We start from the raw sequence: 21,514 nt of genomic DNA, 5'->3' as shown, positions 1-21,514 counted from the left end.
TTGAACTATGAAAGCAACAATCTATAAACAACTTAGTTTAAAGCAACTATTAGTTTTGGATTTGATATAAATATATCTCAATATAAGTAGACAATGTTTGCAGGTTTCTAAAAGATAGATGCATGGAATAAATTGGACATGTACTATACACTACAATCTCAACATATTTGAAAATGAAATTATCATCTTCTCCCCAAACCTTTCTCTTTTACCCAACTTCTTTGTTTCTTTTAATGACATCACCATCCACTTGATTAACCAGGCTCAAAATCTTAAAGTCAACTTTCATTCTTAACTCTTCCTGATTCCCCTGTATCTTAAGAATTACAAAAATAAGAAATTCAGCCTTCAACAAATTCATTAAGTACCTCCTGAGTGCCAAGTGCTATGATAGATGCCGATGATAAAGTCATAGACAAAAATTGGAGGTGAATATAATCTATTCCAGGTGAGACAGTCTGACCAAAGGCAACAAGAGGGAATATGGTGGGATAAGAATATGAAATGGTGAATAGCCCAATTAATCTAGTGACTGAAAGTAGCATTAGATTAGGTTAAGTATATTGAAGCATAATTATATGGGGCCTCATACTATAATTCTTCCCTCTCATTTCATTTCAGTTCTTGTCCATTAAATCAGTTTCCAGGCCTAAGCAATCATTTGTAATCTATATGTATATTTAATCTATACCTGTATCTACACCTGTCTAACCTATATCTAAACTTGTATCCATAATTATCTAAAAAGATATAAACATAAATATATAGAGATAGACTTAATGGTGTATAGATTGACATATATGTATATAATAATAATAGTTAATATTCATTTATTACTTAGTATGCATCAGGCACTATTCTAAGTGCTTTGCCAAATTTTTTGGTTATCACAACCTGAGAGGTAGTGGCTATTAACCCTATTTTTTATGAGCCTTTTTTGTTGTTGTTTTATTGGCACATACTCAGTTGAAGAAAATCAAAGAACAAATGGACATGACATACCTTAGAACATTGTTCAACTGATACCAAACAGCTCCTGATACAGCACCCTCGCATTTGCACACTGTAATTTGTAAACATGCTCCTTTACCATGATTCATAGTTTTCAGTGGTATGCACATATCTCAGATCTAATATTTAAATAAATTTAGTCATAGCACCAAAATTTGAGACACTAAGATTTTAAACATATTCTATAGTAACTCAAACTTGCCTTCTCTATTGCAAGTCATTTTCCTTGCAGTGCAAGTTATATTTAAGTGTTCATTCAGAAACAGTTTTATTTAGAAATTATGTACACAATATGTGAGAGGTAGCAGACACCTTAACTTCAGTTGCATTTACTTATATAAAAGTACTTAATTCTTAAGAAAATACTAATAATCATCTTTATTCCAAATATTTACATTTTGTTATTAAAATGTACAGATGACACACCAATAATAAAACAAGAATTTTTACATGTATATAAAATATTTTCAGGTATACAATCCTTGCCATTTGTGAAAAATACAAATTAAAAACAAAACTAGCAAAACCCAGTTAACATGTAGGTTAAAGATGGGGAAAAGAGAAACACAGACAACGAGCTATTCCCATTTTCTTCCTCCCAAACCTCTAACACATCAGGAGAACTGTGGTTTTCAGAATAGCTTGTAAAACCCAGAAACTCAGAACTATCTTCACTGGTTTGAAATAATTCCATAAACGACTGTACTGGTGAACTACAAATACTGTTATCTTCTTTTGTAGCAGGAAATTCTGCTTTGTTCTTTACATGTAATTCAGTATTCTTCTGCTGACTTATTTTTTTGTTTCTTCCTAATACTATTTTTACTTTTTGGTGCAGCTCCCCTGAAGGCAAATTGTGCTTTAGAAGTTTGCTTCTTGGGGTTCTTCACCAGGATGATTATGGGATATATTACCTTGGCTTGACCAGTAGGTTGCTCTGGTGAATTGCTAATGACTCTAAGACTAGAAACATTACCTTGTAGGGAACTAGTGCCTTTTTACTTCTGACCAATATCTGGAAAAATTGTACTGACTTTTGTTTTAGTTGAGATAACATTTTTATCTGTTTTGTCAAAATCAGAAACGTGTAAATGTCTCTAGGATATACGGGCAGCATTCTGTTTTTAGTTCTTCCAAGTCTTTTTCATCTACAACTCCTTTATGGTCAGAAAGTTCAGGAGTATATCCCTACGTATCTTTATTCAGAGGTAGATGTACCAAATCCAGCTTAATATCCTTCTTCACTGGATTTATTATATAAAATTTTATACAATCCAAATGCTCTCCAAGTTTGTTTGTCGAGTTGTAAGGACATGGACTGCATGAAGCAAATGAATCTATGGGTTCTGAACTGAAGGCAACCTTCTGTGAAGGAGCCCTGCTTTCTTGGTATTGGAAATTCTGTTTTATCACCTGTTTGGTAGTATTTCCTTGAGAGTCATTCGGGGAAATATGGTGCAATTCCAGCTGTTTTTCAAGTTCATTCCTTTTAAAAGCATTTCCAATGATGGGGGCAAAAGATTCAATACTGAATTTTACTCTTCTGGATATATTGCTTTTGTATTCTACAAAGTCATACACCAACTTGGATATGATATCATCAACAACTTGATACTGAGTACTTTGTGCAAAGTTTCTGTGTTGTTCACTTAGAGATGGGACTGGAGCGCCTCCTATCTCTGGGAGCAGCACTCATAGTAGCCCTTCTTCTTGTTCTCTCTGAGGCGGGGATGTGTGTGAGGGCAGAGCCCTTCATTGGCTTCACAGCCTGTTCTGTTCCTTTCTCTAGCTTGTGTTTGTTTCTGCAGATTAGACTTTTTATCAAAATCACTGCAGGGCTTAGGAACAGAATAGTTTATAAGAGGTATATTGGACAGGTGAAGGTAAAATGGTCTGTAATGGTGACTTGAATCTTCCACCTTTACAAATGCCTTTTTGAGCCTTCCTGCTTTTGTTTTCTGAATACCTAATTGTTTCCCCACCTCTCTTAGTGATGTGCTTGATTTCTTGATCAGATACAATTATTTTTTTTCCTTTTGTTCAATATATTATTTTGTTCAATAATATCATCAATATGAAGAATTTTCACTCCCCAGGATAAAGTATTTGACAGGCTACTATTTGAAGGGATGAATTCATGTTTCTTGATAACCTTTTCAACTAATCATTTTCCTCTGTTCAGACATACTGGATCTGGAGTCTGGAATGAACTTCCATCACAGCTAGGGTGAGGTGAAGTATTTCCTCCTGTACATGTTGATTCCATACTTAGAACAGGAGAAATACACCCTAATGTCAGCATATTTTGTTTCCTTTTTATTGGAAATTAGGTAACATATCTTTTCTGAGAGATTCTTCAACTCTCCTTCCTAGTTCCTTGAGGTCCTTTTCCAGTCTTTCAGAGATCGCAATAGATGGCAAATCAAGATAAAAGACTTTTTCCCCAGAGTGGCTTATATTTAGACTTTTCTGATTTGTTATAATTTTTCACAGTTTTCAAAGATGGTCTATTTTTCTCATTTTTTATTTGGATACCACCCAAGTGATGGCCTTGCTGCGTATCCTTATGGTGCCAGCTTTCATGGCTGTGGCACCACGGTCCACATGCTGGGGCCAGCTCCTGTGGGACCATCGCTGCTCTAGCCAGGCCACCTGCCGGGGCAGGAAGGGAGAGGGCCAGGCCAATTCCACCGCCTTGGTTTCTATTAAACCTGTTTTATAGATGAGGAAGCTGAGGCTAAAGAGAAGTTATGTAAGTTGCCCAGAATCACATGGTTAGTAAGTGTCTGAAGCAGGATTTGAACTCGTCTTCCTGACTCCAGGCCTAGGGCTCTATCCACTATGCCATGTAGCTATATGCATGTGTGTGATTCTTATATGTAAATAGCGTTTTTTTTTTTGCATGTGCTCTTCCTTCTTAGAATGTGAGCACCATGAGGGCAGGGACAATGATTTTGCCTTTGTTTGTATCCCCAATGCTTTACACAGTGCCTAACACAAATTTAATAATGTTTGTTCACTTGATTTAACGAGTTATTTCCTGACTTAAAATAATTTCATTTTTGTGATATAATTTGATAATGATGCCCATTAAGAACTATATCAAAGAAAATGTCCATGCTATCTAGGCATGAGATTTGCAGATTTGTAGGCTAGAGGTAGAGCAGACAACAGATGTATGCCTTCATTTCTTCTGCCAGAGTCATATTTTTCTAAAATAATTTTTGTCCTCACCTAGTTCAACCTTTACATGAAAGTTACTGAAAATCAAAGGATGTGTTGATTTAATTTTGAGTGTCTTATAGAGTTGTTATAAAACTTCTATATTTTTTCATCCTCTGCAACAGATGTTGATGAATAAAATGCAATAGTTTTTATGGTGGTCTTTTTGCAAGTTGTTATCATGAGCACTATGACATGATCAAATGTCTCATAGAAAAAATGTTTCTTGTTGCCTTGGATCCATAATTAAACCAAATTCTTCTGATTTCTTTGTCTCTGTGATGAGAACTAATATGTTATTCTTCCTTTTAACTATACTTTCTATCTTCTGGTTTATAGTTATACACTGCATATGATACAGTTCCTCCAAGACTATGTATGATCATTGGTCTTTGGATAAGTAAAAAGACCTATATTAAGTATATCATATTTATGGTAGCAACAGCTAAGTAAATCTTTGTGAATGACCTAAATTCAATATTATTCTGAGCACACACTGCCCTCATTTTCCCTGTCACTGCAGAATTGGAAGGGAGTCAAGCAGGACATTGGGCAATTTTATATTTTACTATTTTCATGGGTTGTGATAGCCAAAGAATTCATCACTAAATCACCAGTCTACTTTTGTTGAACTCCATTATTAGCTAAAGTAGTTTTAGAAATTAAATACAGGCTGATGCTGAGACTATAATCAAAGCCTTTGGTGCATGGTCTTTCAGGCTTACTAATATGCTAAAATGAAGCAGTGCAGAGAGACTTTGTAATGGTTATCAGTATATATTTCATATTTCCAGAGCTAAACCGAAAGCTACATGAAGGCAGAGATTGTATCTTATCTTACCTTTATATGTCTTTCAATAACATCCAGAAGAATGTTCTGCAAACATTGAGGTTTTAATAACTGTTTGTTGGACTTGACCTGAATAGTCAGAGACAGAGGGTTACAGAATCTCAGACTACATGAATTATATGAACCATGGCAAACTGTAAGGAAGGAATAGGAGAGGCCACAAATCAAATAGAAAAGTCAATCTTTATCATATGAATTTTTCATAAAATTCTAATTAATATAACAATTAAATAATATAACCTTGACAATTAAACACTGAATCTAACTTTATTCACTTTTTATTGGGAATCACTATTCCTTGCCACTTAAATTCAGTCAATCTATAAGTATTCCTTTCTATATTTTATTACTCATTTCTTTCCTTTAACCCAAAAAGTAAGGGAGAAGGATAGAACTGCCTACATATAACCTCCTAGCTAGAAAATATAGAATTTATCTATAGTATAGGACTAAGAATTATCAGGAAAAAGGGAGATTCCTGTAATTTACAGGAGACAAAGAAAAATATAGCAGTAAAATACACAGTTTGGCTATTTTTATACAAATATATAACATATGAATAATAAACAAGAGAAATTAGAGATTGTAAAGTAAGGAGACATATTTTGGTTCCTAGGTATTATTGACACTAGGTAAGATGAGATCTATTTTTACTACAATATAACTCTGGAAGTTTGTATGTGGTTTAAAAAAAGGAAAAGGAAAAGCTGTAGATAAGGTTTAAATTACATTGTTTATTAAGAAGATATACTTATATGAGGAAAATCCACAAGCCAGAGAAGGTAGGAATGGATGAAAGTATCTTGGTTAAGATTAGTGGAGGAAGAAACAGAAGTGTTATTGTCATTGGGGTTTATGACAGACACCTGGACATAAAAGAGAAACATATGAGTTCAGGAAATAGATCACAAGCCTGACTCACAGGCATAATAGTACAGTGATGAGGGACTTCAATTCTCTGAACATCTGCTGGAACACTCTCTGCCTGAAAAAACCTAATAATTTCTTGAAATACCTAAATAATAATTTCATCCCTTAAAATGTGGAGGAACTAATGAGGGGAAATGTAATTATGGATCTGATTCTTAGCAACAATAAGGAACTTGGTGTTGGAGACATTTGAGGAAAAGTGATGACCTCATTTTATAACTTACAGTAGATTTGGTGGGAACTGATTTTAAAAGAGAGTAAAGATAGGTAGCATCACATAATGTAAAAATTTTCAAGAGCTCAGTCTAGGAAAATAAGCATGAATTTTGGAGACACAAACAATTATTCTGAGAGAGAATATGAGTTGTCTAGCAAGACTGATGTGCATATAGAGAGAATTCATAGACTGATTTTTAAAAAGACAGAGAAGATGAGACCAAGGATATGTAAGGGTGAATCAACACAAAAGAGTGCTAGAGTGCTGAAAAAAATGGGACGGATGCTAAAGTTCACGATTAGTGGAGGTATACAAGCAAGCTTAGGATAAAGGATAGAGTTGTGTTAGTCACAAAGATGGAAAGGAAGAAAACAGAAGAGAATGAAATTGTATCACTGCTTGGACTAAGGGCAATGTCAATGGATGTCAAAGAGAAGGCAAAATTGTTCAACTGATTCTGTTATCTTTTCTCTGCCAAGGAATTTGACTCTGTATGAGGAAAAAAAAAATGAACAAATTGACCATTAAAAAGTTGATACCTTAGATATTGACTGTTAAAATTGATGTAACAATTTAAAGTGTACAGACTAATTTATATGAAATATCTCATTTGCTCCTCACAACATCCCTTTATATTATTTATATTTATTTATATATTATACTCATTTAACAGGGAAGGAAACAAGGGCTTGGAAAGGCTACGAGACTTGACCAATCTTACAGTTTATATGTTAGAGGAAGTATTGGAATCCAGAAGGTAAGTCTTTCTCAATCTTTCCATAATACACCTGGGTAAACAGAGGGTCAGTAAGGAGTACTTACCTAGGTGACGGATAAATTCAACTTTTCTGATCCCAGAGAAACTACCTCTAAGTTAATGATATAAGATTAGAATAGGGAGAAGGAACTTCTGACAGTAATCTTTGAAATATCAATGAGTCTAAGAGTGTTACTACTTACTTGTATAAGGTAAAATGTCCAGATTTGCAAATAGATATAAAAAAGAAAGATAAAGTCTATAAATTGTGTATCTTTGAGTTGAATCTTATTCCTGGAATATTTTAAGAACTTGTTATTGAATTTTTATTGCTGTTGCTGCTTTTGTTATATTCAGAAATGGAACCATAGTGCCCACTTACACCCTGATCCAAAAACTGATCAGCCAAGAAGCTTAAACCTGCTCCATTTATCTGACCCAAGGCAGTTCAGTCCTACTTAGAAAGCCTAGTGAAATGGTGCTTTCCAATTCTGCCAAACTTTATGGGGCCACCCAATCAACCTTCATATTATTGCATTTCAAAACTTCTAAATTCTTCAAGTGATCCATGAGCCTTAGTCTTGCCAGGATCAGGGAATTAAAAGCCTGTACCACCATATCCATCTCAAGAACATATTGTTAAAGGAGTAGCTAATGAAAAGGTAGTGGTAATCACAACTATTTAGCATGGCTTCATCAGAAACATTTCATGCCAGACTGAACCTTTATGAACCATTAAGGTAAAACAAGGAAATGTTTTAAGGAAGGAAAAAGGAATAGATATTTCCTAGGTAGCTACTATATATTAGGTACTGGGCTAAGCACTTCACAATCCTAGAAACTTTACAAATATCTCACAACAACTCTGGGAGGTAAATGTTATTATGATTCCCATTTTATAGTTGAGGAAACTGAGTTGGGGGGGGAGGGTCCCAATCAAACCACATCTGGAGTATGACATTCAGTTCTGGTTGCCCCATTTTAGGATAATATTAATAAGCTAGTAGATGACCTGAGGAAAGATTGCATATCATGTTGTATAAGAGTCAAAGGAACCAGGGATATTTAGGTTATAGAAAAGAAGAATTCTATCACACGACAGCTGTCTTACAGAGTTAATATGGCATAATGGATAGGACACAGAAAATAGAGTCCAGAAGACCTGGGTTTTGATTCTACCCTAATTAATAGCTATTACCCTGGATAAGTCACTTAGTCCTTCTGAAAGTCAGTTTCCTCATCTATAAAAGGAGGGAATTAGATTTGGTGACCTTTAAAGTCAGCAAGGTAGCTTTGTGGTAGAGTAGATAAAGCAATGGACATGGAATCAGGAAGACATGAGTTGAAATTCAACCTCGAACACTTCCTAGCTGTGTGGCTCTGAGGAAGTCACTTATTTTCTGCCTGCCTCAGTTCCATCAACTGTAAAATAGGGATAAAACAGCACTTATGTCACAGGATTTTTGTGAGGATCAAATAGTTGTGAAGATATATTTGTAAAGTGCTTGGCATAGTGCCTGGAATATAGTAGGCACTTAGTAAGTCCTGGTTATCTATCATTCCCTTCCCACATCGAGCTCTAAATTTATGGTTCTAAGAGTTATCATATAAACATTGAAAAGACTTTAATGTAGAAGAGAGATCAGACTTTTTCTGATGGTCTCTAGAAGGAAGGCAGAATGCTGAGTAATGAGTAGAAGTAAATAGGCAAATAAAGGCATCTTATCAATTTGAACTATCTGAAGTAGAATAGGTTCCTTCTAAAAGTAGTGTGTTCAACTATATCGATGAACTTAAATTAAAGGCAGGTTGACCACCTGCTGGATAGGCTATAGAGAAATATTTTGTTTAAGTATGGATTGCATCATGGTTATGTTAGTAAATATATGATAACAACAACCTCTCCAGGAAAAAAAGTTTATTTAACCCAACCTTAAGTTTAACCTGTAGAATTAACATTTTCCCCATCAATTTCGTGTGTAGATAATCAAATCAATAAAGCAATTTGGGAATTATAGTCTGCACATTTCAGGGGTATAAATCCTCACACCAAAAATTTAACAATTAACCATCACAAGCTGTTTGCAACTGTCTCCAGCACACTCCTGGTTGCATTACATATTCTCAGCATTCCATTCCAGCTCTCAGATTTTGTCATTCAAAAGTAACATTCTATTGTTCATTTCATATAGTATTCATTTTTCATTCACTTCACTAATTTAAGAAATAATCATTAAAGGTCTCTAAAATATAAGATATTGGGCTAAGCACAAGGGATAAAAAGTTCCTTAAAATAATATAGCCTGCTTTTTAAGAATTTATCTTCTGTGCATAGGGTGGGAAAAGACAGCATTCTTGGCCATCATATAAACATATAACATTTTAGTGAAGAATCAAGGTAAAAAAATCAATCAATACAAAGTTTATTTTTTAAACTAAAACTGAGTAGGAAGTGAACCTTTACAGTTGTCAGGATTGGGGGAAATTTCATACAGAAATTGTTTTTGTTTTTGTCATGAAAAGAAAGTATATTAGAATAAAGAATATTGAACTTAGAGGCTCTGAGTCCCTCTTGTCCTTGTCACTTGTCACTCCCTGGGTATCAAGACAATTAGACTCTCTCACTCTAGATTCTATTTAAGATGAAGACGTTGAATTTGGTAATCCCTAAGATTCTTTCCACATTTAGCTATATGATCATACAATTCAAGCCTGAAGAAAGACCTGGGAAAATTCAGTGAAGTCAAAGATACCATGTTAATATTAGGGAACAAGCAATACTCCAAAAAAAGCTGTAATACACATTATATGAAGGGAAATCATATAGAATGTGACCAGAAAAACCAGCAAAGCAGTTTCTGACCACATTTTAGCAAGTCTTAAATGTAACTTGAATTTTATTTAGCGGAAACATGAAAGCCACTCTGTTTAATAGGGCATGTTACCTCCATGCCTTCATGCCTTCAGATGCTTATGTTGAAAACATTGGGAAGGATGGATTAGAGAATAAGGGGACTGGATTTAGCAGTTATATAGGTAAAAATCAATAGGACTTGGGAAATAATTGTGATAAAAAGAAGTGAAAGACATCTTTGGGGTTTCAAGTCAGGATAAATAAGTATAGAGATATCATCATCAAAAATAGAGAAATTGAAAGAAAGAGAATGTTTTAGGTGGTAAGGGAGAAGATTAGAGCTAGATATATAGATTTGGAGTCATCTAGGTCTTGGATATGACTTAATACATGAAGGCAGATGAGATCACTAAGGGAGAGTATAGACATAAAAGCAAAGAGAATCCTAGACAGAGCCTTGAGTGATACCCATGAATCATCTATCATCTAGGAGATAAAGAAAGATAATGTGCTAGTAGAGTGAGAAATTGTGGTCAAACTCAAAGGAAAACAAGAAGAAAGCAGTGTTATGGAAGTTGAAAAAAGAGAGTATTCAGAAGTAAGGAGTCATCAAGAGTGGTTAATGCTGAAAATGGGTCAATGAGAATTAGGACTTTATGACTGATTAGGCAAACTCCTACAAAAGATTATTGGCAAGATAAAGGACTACCTCATCTTTTTAGATTATAGTAAAAGATGAATGGATAAAGGAGGAAATAGGGAGGTTTGGAGAGGAAATGAGTGGTTCATGATAGAAGGCTTAAATCATTTTTAGTAATGTAAGAGTTGACATAATCCACATAGAAAAGAAGATTGGGGGTATTTGGGGGGAATTTTAAGGCATAGAATTGACTCTGGGGTGACTGAGATAACCACAGATTAATAAAAACAGCTGGTGTTTAATAATCAGAATTCATTAGGTTTTTGAGAATATGAATTTATAGTGGCATTCATCATATCATCAAATACCCTTTAAAATAAAGATAGACAGACAGACAGATACTATGCTTATATACATGAGAGAAAGAGAAGGGGGGAGGGAGATAGATTTATATTAATTTAAGGTCATTTGTTAAGTTCCAATAATGGATTAGTGTTCTTTCCCTGCAAAATTATTTTAAAATACTAAATGAAAATGTCAGAAGTAAAAAATGTTGGTCAAAGAACAAAGATACATAAAGAAAGTAAAAGGATAACAGATTTTAGAATTTCCATAACTATGCTCATTAAAAAAATCATTTATCTTATAAAATTCATTAGCAGCCCTTGTAATTTATCCTTGGGAATCATTTCTTATCCAAAATATGACTTTTATATGTTTGTTAAACAAAGACAAAGAAAGGATACATTATTTTAAAATCAAAATATATTTTATACATTTCTAAGAATATTTAACATAATTTTCTAGAGAATAGCAGGATACTATAACTCAGGATATGAGAATATATGAAATTGTGTGTTTAAAAGTGGACCTAATATAGTTTATGACCCTGTCTCACATGCAGGAAGGACCAAATCCAAGCCACAAAGACAGATGACCATTTATTCTCTTCAGACAGAATTTCCATGATATTTTTATAGATTTGCTCAGCAATCCATCATAATGTCTAAGATCTTTTCAAGTACTTCTTTAGAATTCATTTTTTACCCAAATCAAGGTGAAACACACATTTTTGTTAACAATAGCAACTAAAAACAAATTTGGATAAGACAAGTTCTGTGAAGTACAGGAAGCCTGTAGGTAATTCTTTTATTAATACCATTCCCCAACCCACCTTCCCCTGCCCCATACCAGTGACCTTCTGAAGATGGTCAGCCCTCTGTACCTGACAAAAAGAGGCATGAGTGGGAAATAGGAAGATAATTTAGCGACTGGTGTTTGAGATAGAGTTTGAAGTTGGTGGAATATTTTTGTTGACGGGGAAGCTGGAATCTTCCCCTTCTGGTCAGCAAAGTAAATTGGGATGGTGTTGAAATTATATCTGTCTTGTCATCTCGCTGGCAGGACATCTCTTGATAGAGCCTTCTGTTCCTCCCATTTCTTGGCAGGATCCTCCTTCGGGATGTCTGGAAATAATGGAACCTTCAAGACTGAAAAATGGAACCTGGCATAGCTTCTGTAGCTCTGCCTTGAAGATCTAAATCATATGCTTGCATCAAGTCCTTTAGAGCAAACGTGAAGCACTTGTGTTGGAGTTTTAAAATGCAATTTCTTAGCAATGGGGTTCAGTCTCATCAACAGTTTTCTGTAATTGGAATTTCATTTCATGGGGGAAAAAGGAATAGTATTGGAGTATCTTACTAAATCTATCCAGTTTACTGTAAAATATATGCTTAACACATTGGGGTAAGGAAAAATGAAGCATCCAGATAGGCTATCCAATACCCTGCATTGGAAACAGATGCAGTTTTAAAATGTGGCAAGAAAAAAGAATCAGACTAGACTCACTCTATCCCACACAAGTGCTGATCTAAGTAGGGAGCTCTCATTGACTTCAGAGGGAATGTTATGCCTTGACTCCAGACCAAACTCCTGTATGCAATTCCATGGGGCACAGAGGAAAATAGAAATGAGTTTAGTTATGTTTCAGTGTCAGTATGATTCATGTAATAGTCTCAAGTACATATCCTCAGAGTGCTCAGCTTCCTGAAGAAAAACACACCATACCTCTAGATGGGAGTGAATGGATCTCTCTCTCTCTCTCTCTCTCTCTCTCTTCTCTCTCTCTCTCTCTCTCTCTCTCTCTCTCTCTCTCTCTCTCTCTCTCTCTCTCTCTCTCTGTCTCTGTCTCTCTCTGTCTCTCTGTTTCTGTGTGTGTGTGTCTGTCTCTGTCTCTCTCACACACACACACATTCTCATTCTCTCCATTCTCACACTCTCATTTCTCATTCTCCATTTCATTTGATTCTATGAAATGTGTTCAGTTTTGTTTTAAAAACTGAACACCATTACCAAAGTGAATCTTTTAAAATATGTGAAAAAAAAACAAATTCCAAATTGAAAAAAAATATAAAATCACAAGTCAGGTGATAAGAATTTAGAATTGCTTTTAAATGTCTTCCTCCTTTTCCCACACATCTGAAGAATGTTCTAACATTCCCAAAACATGATGTTTATTGGTGAATAATATTCGATTATTTAGCCTAAAGAACATCCTTCTTTATATTATGCTATCTACCCCATGAAAATTATGAAGTAAAAAGTGAGGTAATATTTTCAATGTGCTTAACACCCTCCAATCCTTCCAAAAAGGCACTTTAGAAAAAGAATGTTCTGATAATTTTCTAGACCAATGTTTTGATTCACTCAATAAGCATTTGATGACAAGACAAATTAAATCCTCCTTTATTTATAGTAAACTCCAGGTTTACTGGATTTCTTATTGTACATGAAAGTGTGTATATTCCATGTACTAATGATGAGTGGAATCATCTTCACAAAAAAATTTGTACATTTTTCTTTTTTATGTTTTGACTTCAGGGTAGAATCCCCACCTGTTGCCATAAGCAGGGCAAAGTTGGGTGAAGCAGACAATTTTCTGCATACCTTTTCTAGTCCCTTCTTCAACTCCAGAAAGTGAAAAGTGCATCCCTAAAAAAATAGCTAAATAAATAAATAAAGCTGCTCAGAGACCCAGGGCCTCCAAATTCCACTGCGGCTTCATTCCAGGGGAAAGAGGACACAACTCCTTGGGCCACTTAAAGTTCTGTCCTTCACTCATCAACACAAGACTTCAAGGTTAGTAAAATAGTACAATAGTAAAATAGTCTTCCTAACAGACCATCATCAACCAATTTTGAAGTCACTGACCATATACCTCAGGTTGAAGTCATTTCTTTCTAGCAGAATTTCCAAATAAAGACAAGATACTGAATGCCATTAGGCTTCTTTAATGTGGCAAATTGCCTGATACTGATTCCATCACAGTAGAGATCTACAAGGCAGGGGGATCCATTGTCCATACAGAAGCTGACTAAAATCTTCTGGGTCATAAAACAAGGGAAGACCAGATTTGAATTCAGATTTTCCTGACTCCTGCCCCTGTGTCCTAACCAATAAGGTTATAAGCATATAATAAATGCTTGTTGACTTAATTTTATACCTCTGGTGCAGAACTTACCTCCCTCGGTCTCCAAATATTCAATCCTGTGCAACTCATTGTGTTCTACCCTCCACAACTCTTCCCTGCAAAAAGTAGGGGAGTCGGGACTCTTACTAGGGAACACAATGCCCCTTTAAGGGATGCGTACTTGAACCTGGAAGTGATCTGGGGTTAAGACGGTGATGTCCTGGAGGCTATGGAGGAAATCCCAATACAACCTTCTTAAAAGATATCAAAGGTGTTCATATGGTAGTTAGGTTATAACTGATCTGAAGGGCCAAGTTAGGTCTTGTAGGTAAGAGGTTAGAAGCTTACACATAGGAGAGAGGAGCAGAATTAGAGAATTGTGGGGATAAGGCTAGGTATTAATTATATGGTAGATAAACCCTACAATTGACTAGCTATTGTACGGAAGATAGAATGCAACCTATCTTCACTTGTTGATCAAAATTCCTCGGCAACAGGCCTACCCCACATTATATACTACTGTTATCTGCAACTTTGATGTTGGCTTATACCAATACTGTATATAACTAGTCTGAGTTTTATTATAGTCATATAAAATTTAGTGAGATAATTTCTCTTTGAATCTCCTAACTTTAGTTGTTGTTGTTCAGTTGTGACCAACTCTTCATGACCACATTTGGCGTTTTCTTGGCAAAATACTAGAATGGTTTTTCCAATTCCTTCTCCAGCTCATTTTACTGCTGAGGAACTGAGGCAAACAGGGTTAAGTGACTTGCCCAAGGTCACCCAGCTAGTGAGTGCTCTGAAGTCAGATTTGAACTCTGGAAGATGAGTCTTCCTGACTAGAACATTGCACTGCACTGTATCCACTGCACCATCTAGTTGTACATTAAGATTCTTCAATTGTTATCCACGGGATGAGAGATCACTAAAATTCAAAATATTTTAAGTCATTTGCCTACACCTACTCAAGAAGTGAAAGGGCAGGAGTAGTTTGACAAACTCCTGGTTCCCTTTCCTTGACTGATACCATTAAAATATTTCATGTAAAAATGCCTCAAAATCTCATTTTAAAATATATTTAACAACCTTACATTTACAAAAATATTTTCTTGGAATATGCCTGATTATTTTGTGGTGATAATAAAAAGCAAGCACCATTGTTGAAATCTTTCTTCTTTTTCTCTCCTCATTTGAAGCAAACAAAAAGAGTCACTCCATGTTTTGTTTTAGAAGATAAGATACATTATAGATACAGACTATTTATTTATTGAGCAAATTTCTTGATTTTATTTATATTTATTGATCATATATATAAACTTTAATATTCATTTTATTTATAAATTCATTGTGCAAATGCTAAGATTATATTAAACTGGCATTAAGTCTCCCTTACCAACCAAGAATACCAAGTAACAAAGGAACTCATGCAATTAATATACTTTTTAAGTGACTTCTAAAACTTCACAACAGAAATCTAGAATGTGTCTTGCATTATAGTTGCAATCTAAGAACAGAATATTTTTTCTAATGGAAAGGGAAAACAAGTCAAAGTTTCATTTCCAGTGTTAAATCATGACAAATCGTTAATATGCATGGACTTCAGGGTTAAATAAAGTTGCTATAAATCACAGATATCTAAAACAATTAAAAAATTATTAGAGGCTTCCTCATTGATAATATTACAATAACATTTGAAGTGTTCTAATCAGCTGGCAAAAAGGTCATTAATCTTGAGATCAACAACTACTGGTAATGGTCTAATTATTTCTGCTTTAGAATTGTATTGATTCTATTTTGAATATGTTTTATAAATTTACAACTTTAATGTATTCTTTGTAAGAAGAAATGGAGAATACCTCTTACCTGCTGAGTCAGGCTTGGTATAACTTTAGGCCTCGTATAACTTAACCAGCACCCACAATATCTTTTTGTCAGGTTACACTGAGAATTCTTCCCCACCCTCCAAGACATCAACTTCCCTTCAGATCACTTCCAGACTTTGTCAAGCACTCCTCAAAGGGGCATTGTGTTCCCAAAAAATGACTAGTAAGGGGGCAGCTAGGTGGCACAGTGAATAGAGCATGGGTCCTGGAGTCAGGAGGACCTGAATTCAAATCCAGCCTCAGACACTTAACACAAAAACTAGTCATGTGACCCTAGGCAAGTTACTTAACCCCAATTGCCCTCCAAAAAAATAAAAGCAAAACAACAACAAAAAGAAATGACTAGTAGAGCCTTACCTCCTCAACTTTTTGATTAGGAAGTGGAGTGGAAAGTAAGACAGTGTGAATTGCAAAGGATTGAATGTATGGAGGTCCAGTCAGGTGACATCTGTATTGGAGACATGAAGTTAAGTCAACAAGTATTTATTATGTGCTTATGTGACCTCGGTTGATACAGCATGGGGCCTGAAGTCAGGAAGATAAGAGTTCAAATTTTGTGTCGAACACTTACTGGCAGTGGTGCCCTGGGCTAGTCAATTAATCTCCATCTGCCTTAGTTTCCTCATCTACAAAATGAGGATACTAATCTAACCTAGCTCCCAGTAGTGTTGTGAGGATCAAATGAGATAAAACTTGTAAAAAAAATTCAGTAGCTCCCATTAACTATTTCATTTTAACTCATTCTTTCAAAAGAAATATATATATACATATATATACACACACACATATACATATTATATATATATATGTTCAGTTATATAATTTATAAACAAGTATATATACACATAGTAAAGGTACATGCTCATTTTTTAATAGGAATCCACAATTTAAAAAGTTTAGAGTACTAACTTAGAGAGAGAATAAATTTAGGAGCGTAAGACAATATACCTAAACCTAAAAGGAATCTCAAGGGTCATCTAATCCATAGTATTTATTTACCAGGTGAAACCATTAAGGTCCTGGAAATTTAAGAGACTTTTCCCAAAATCATATAGATAGGAAGGATCAAAGGTGGGTTTTAAAACTGGAAAATCTAACTCAACTATCCCCCTCTTTGTGGACACAGGAGGCTTCTAGTTTTTTATTTATTCACAAACATAAATAATGGTACCATAAAAATTTTGAACAAAGAGACCTTTCTTTTGTTAGTTTTGATGACTTTTTATAACATAGGTTTGCATATTCTTCCAAATGGCATTGTAGGGTCAGTAGAAATGATGATTTTTGTAACTTTTTTTATTGCTGTATTTTAAAAAAAAACTTGTATTAGTTTACAATCCTATGAGCAATAAATGAGCTCAGAAGATCCTCCACAACATTATTAGTTTTAAGTTTTGTTTATTTTTAATAATTTTGGTGAGAAAAGTGCTATTTCAGTCATGTTTTAATTTTGATCAACTTGATTGATCATTATCAAGGTTAAGCATTTTCTCAAAGGTTTAATAGAAATCTGTATTTCCTCTTTTGACCTCTTACTTTATTTTATGCATAAAACCAAGAAATGAACACCCAGAGAAATTGTGTTTCGCCCAAAATCAGACAGGTATCTGAGATCTAAACCCACTTTACTCAAGTCCAGTTTACCTGTCATTGCTCTATGTTCCTTCTCAACAGTTATTTTCTTATGTTATCACGTGGAAAGGACTATCATGCATAGTTAGTCATATTTACTTATATAGATAGTAAAAATCAAATGGAATAAAACTTTACTAGAGAAAAGTAGAGGGTATTAGACTTAAGAAATATGAACATATGCCAAATAGAGATATCTTAATAATTTTAGGAAGATATTATAAAATTAACAAGAAAAAGCTGATAAAAAAGAAAAGTTAATTAGTCAACATACAAGTTATATTTAGAAAATCATTAATAATCATAACCTAAACAGAATTCTAGAGAGTACAAATAGAAAAATCAGGGGCCTACAGCTCCATTAATACTCAGCAATTATTGAGACATCATTTGAAAATCGTGTCAAACTTAGAAAGATAATGGGAAATTTGGAGAAATTTCAGAGGTCAAAAATTTAAAAAAACACAATTTATGAGAAAAGACTCAATAAATTGGCATAAAATTTATATAAAAAGAGGATATGGAGAATTAATTTCATAATAACTTTAAAGTACACAAGGAATATTGTATAGATCATGAAGTTCTATTCTTTATCTCTACATAGGCTTGAAAAAAAAGAGCAAATGGACAGAAATTGTGGAATAAAGTTAGCCACATGGGAATTTTTTCTAATAGTTAAGTGTTCAAGTCAGAGAATTTTGTCATTGAAGGGTAGGGTCTATAAAAATAAGATAGATTAACATCCATATGAATGCAGGTAGATGAACTAAATGACTTCTCAAATTCCTTGAGATAATTTGACCTGGCACAAATAACCTTCAACCAAACAAACATGTATCAGGCAACAGGTATGTGGCTGGCACTGCCCTGGGCACTGGGCATACAAAGACAAAAGTGAAATGACCCTGTTTATAGGCAATTTATAGTCTAGTGGAGAAGACATGCACACGTGTATGTAGACAGATAGACAGATTGGTAGATATAATTTTAATATTAATTAATATTAATATATTTAATAAAATATATTTAGTATAATTAATTATGTGTGTGTTGCACATGTGCATTCACACACACACACAAACCCACCTTAGAAGGTGATTTGGAGGAGAATGCACCAGCAGCTTATTTGAACAAGAGAGGATTCAGGTTGAAGGTAAGCATTGAAAATATTCAAGAGGCAGAGATGAGGAAAGATTACATTGCAGGAAAGAGGGTGTAATGGCAAGCACAGAAGCAGTTCACACCTTGTTTCAGCTATTGAATTAACACCTTGTTTTAGTCTGTTAAGAAACAGAACATGTGAACTCCACAACTTGTAAACCCTAGAACTTTTGAACTCCTGGGGAAGAGCTAATGATTACATAAGGAGAGACCCAGGGCTAGAGAAAGCAGGAAATGAGAAGACTTGTGGTGGCAGAGTGAAGGAGAAAACTTGTGATATCTTGGCACTCTGTTTGTCTTCTCTGTGTTGATGTTTGTTTATGATACTTCTGACTTTTGTACAGAAGCCCTAGGACCTTACTGAAGTTCTGAAAGAGGATTTTCTGGTTGTATATGTACAGAAGTCCTGGGGGAAGGTTTTGGAGGTCCTGGGACTTTATTGATGATTTGTGCTGACTTCATGGACCTTGTTGGTGGGTCTGTTCTGATTTCTATGTTAATGATTTGTGTTGAGTTCTCAGACATTGTTGGTGGGTCTGAGTTGATTTCAGAGGCATATAGTGAATTGATGATGGTGCCAGCAATGTGTACGGATATTATTGTGACTCTGTCAAGATTTGTCTTCCCAGAAACAGGAACTGTGAAGGACTTGAGTTGGACTGGACACTGTGAGTTTAAGAACTGGTTAAGGAGTTGGACAAGGAACTTGGAGCTGCCTGCCTTTGAATCCAGGTGACAGCTAGAGCTGGGACTATGGATGAGGAACAATAGAAACTGAGAGCCAGTCTTGAGTCAAGTTAAAAGAAGACTTTACTTGGATATTGTGTACTGACTGAGAAGACTGTGATTTACTTGTCACCAAGGGGTGGATGGCCTGTATATTTTCCACTAACCCTTGAGAAGTTATTGGGTAGTGACTGATGACTGAATAGTGACTGATTTGTAATTAGTGTGTCACATGAGTGGAGAACTTTGACTATTGTATTTTGTTACCCTTAAGGAGGAAAGCCTCCTTAAGGATGACTGAAGTTGATTGAATGATTGAGTTACTAAGTAATTGACTGAGTAATTGATTATACTTTGTGGAAAACTTTGTGACCACTGTGGTGAAAACTACATGGCCATTTTCTGTGATAAATTGTAACATTGTGAATGCTGTCCTTTTATTTGCTTTGAATGTTTTGCTCTTATTTGTTATGGAAAAATAGAATGTTCACAATACTGTGTAATCAGAACCTTAAAAGCTGTTCACAATAGCAATCTTCTGGAAAGATGCTCATGTGTGGCATTACAGAGGGGCAAGTGCAGGGAGATCTGGGAGATAGAATGCTGCATTTATGACTAATAAGAAGGTCACTTGGGCTCAACATACTGTATATAAAGGAGAGTAGTACATAAAAACATTGTAAAACGTGCAAGGCATTAGGTTATAAAGGAGTTTAATTGTGAAAAAGATGAATTTTATTTGATCACAGAAGTATTAGGGTGTCATTGCATGTTATTGAGTAGAAAAGTGATAAGGTCAAGGCTTTCCTTTAGGAAAAGCACTGTGGAATCTTGAGGATGATGGATTAGAGTTGGAAGAAACAAAAATAGAAAGATCAAATAAGATGCTGACTTACCTAAAATCCCTCAACTTTAATCTATTTCTTTTCTTCTGTGCTTAATAGAAACTAATAACAAAAACAAAAACCTATCAATAACATCAAATTAATCTCTCCCCAATAAAAGTGAATATTTAGAAAGACATCATGGTTCTGTAGCTTATTTTGTGTATCAGAAGATCAGCTCTGAATATTTCATATATCTTAGAGTGGAAGAGATTCATATTTTAGTTTCTTTCTTTTTTTCCCATCCTTGTAATGGTAATGTGATTTGAATATTAAGATCCCTTTGTTTTGGCAAAGGTAACAGGTACTTAGCACTTAGTAATTAATCAAGCCTCATTAAAGAAACAGAAGGTATGAATCCCTATTGCTGATGTAATAAGAAGTGGTTGGCTGAAACAGGAAGCTAATGGTGTGTGAATATAAGGAAAAGCCCCAGAGAGGGAGAGACAGATCTTCTTGGAACAAGCTCTGTGGAGGCAAAAGCTGCTGCCACCAGAGAGGCAGAAGAGGAGATGGGAGGCTACAGAGGAAAGCCCTCCCCAGGCTGGATAGAATGATTTTAATTTGGAGAACCTGGATGAAGTGATTTTGATTCTGGGAACCAGCTGAAACTTCTGATGAGTCCAAGTGCCAGCTGGAGCTACTAAGGATTTCCAAGAGCCAGTCAGAGCTGAGGACCATCAGGAGCTGCTGAGGAGCTACTGAGGATTTCTGAAGGCCTGCCAGAGCTGCCAAAGACTGAGGAAGCATGACTGTGATGCTGGTATTTTGCATGAACCTGTTTGTGGCTTTGTTGAGCCTTGACTTCCCAGGAGCAGAAACTGTGAAGGATTTAGGGTGGACTGGACACTGTAAGGTTCAGTGTGGAACAAGGCCTGAATGGAAAGCTGGGCAAGGAACTGGGAGCTATCTGCCTTTGAAGTCACATGACTGTTTGGTGGATTCAGGTAGGAGCTGCCTGCCTCAAATCAAGATGAAAAGACCTCTCCTTGGGTACTGAGTGGTGATGAATTTGTAATTTACAAGTGACCTAGGGGTGGAGGGTCTGTGTATTTTCTGATGATTGAATAGAGAATTATTGAGTTGATTGAATGATTGATTGACTAAATGATTGTATTTAGTGATTGATGACTGAATAAGTGACTGTGTTAACTTAGTGTGGCCCATGAGTGGAGAACTTTGACTATTGTACTTTGTGTTCCTTGAGGAGGCAAACCTCCTTAAGGATGATTGAATGCTTGAGTTACTAAATGTTTGTTCTTTGTTGAAAACTTT

General features: G+C 35.1%; 1 pseudogene; it reads right to left on the bottom strand.

Moving 5' to 3' along the window:
- Positions 1-1,528: 1,528 nt before the first annotated feature.
- Positions 1,529-3,594, bottom strand: LOC138156060 (protein DBF4 homolog A pseudogene; annotated as a pseudogene).
- Between the last annotated feature and the right edge of the window lie 17,920 nt (positions 3,595-21,514).

The sequence above is a fragment of the Petaurus breviceps genome, unplaced genomic scaffold (genome assembly GCF_028583685.1).
Source record: "Petaurus breviceps papuanus isolate PSGF00001 unplaced genomic scaffold, PetGlider_PUasm1.0 98, whole genome shotgun sequence".
Lineage (NCBI taxonomy): Eukaryota > Metazoa > Chordata > Mammalia > Diprotodontia > Petauridae > Petaurus > Petaurus breviceps.
This window is presented reverse-complemented; position numbering and strand designations above follow the sequence as displayed.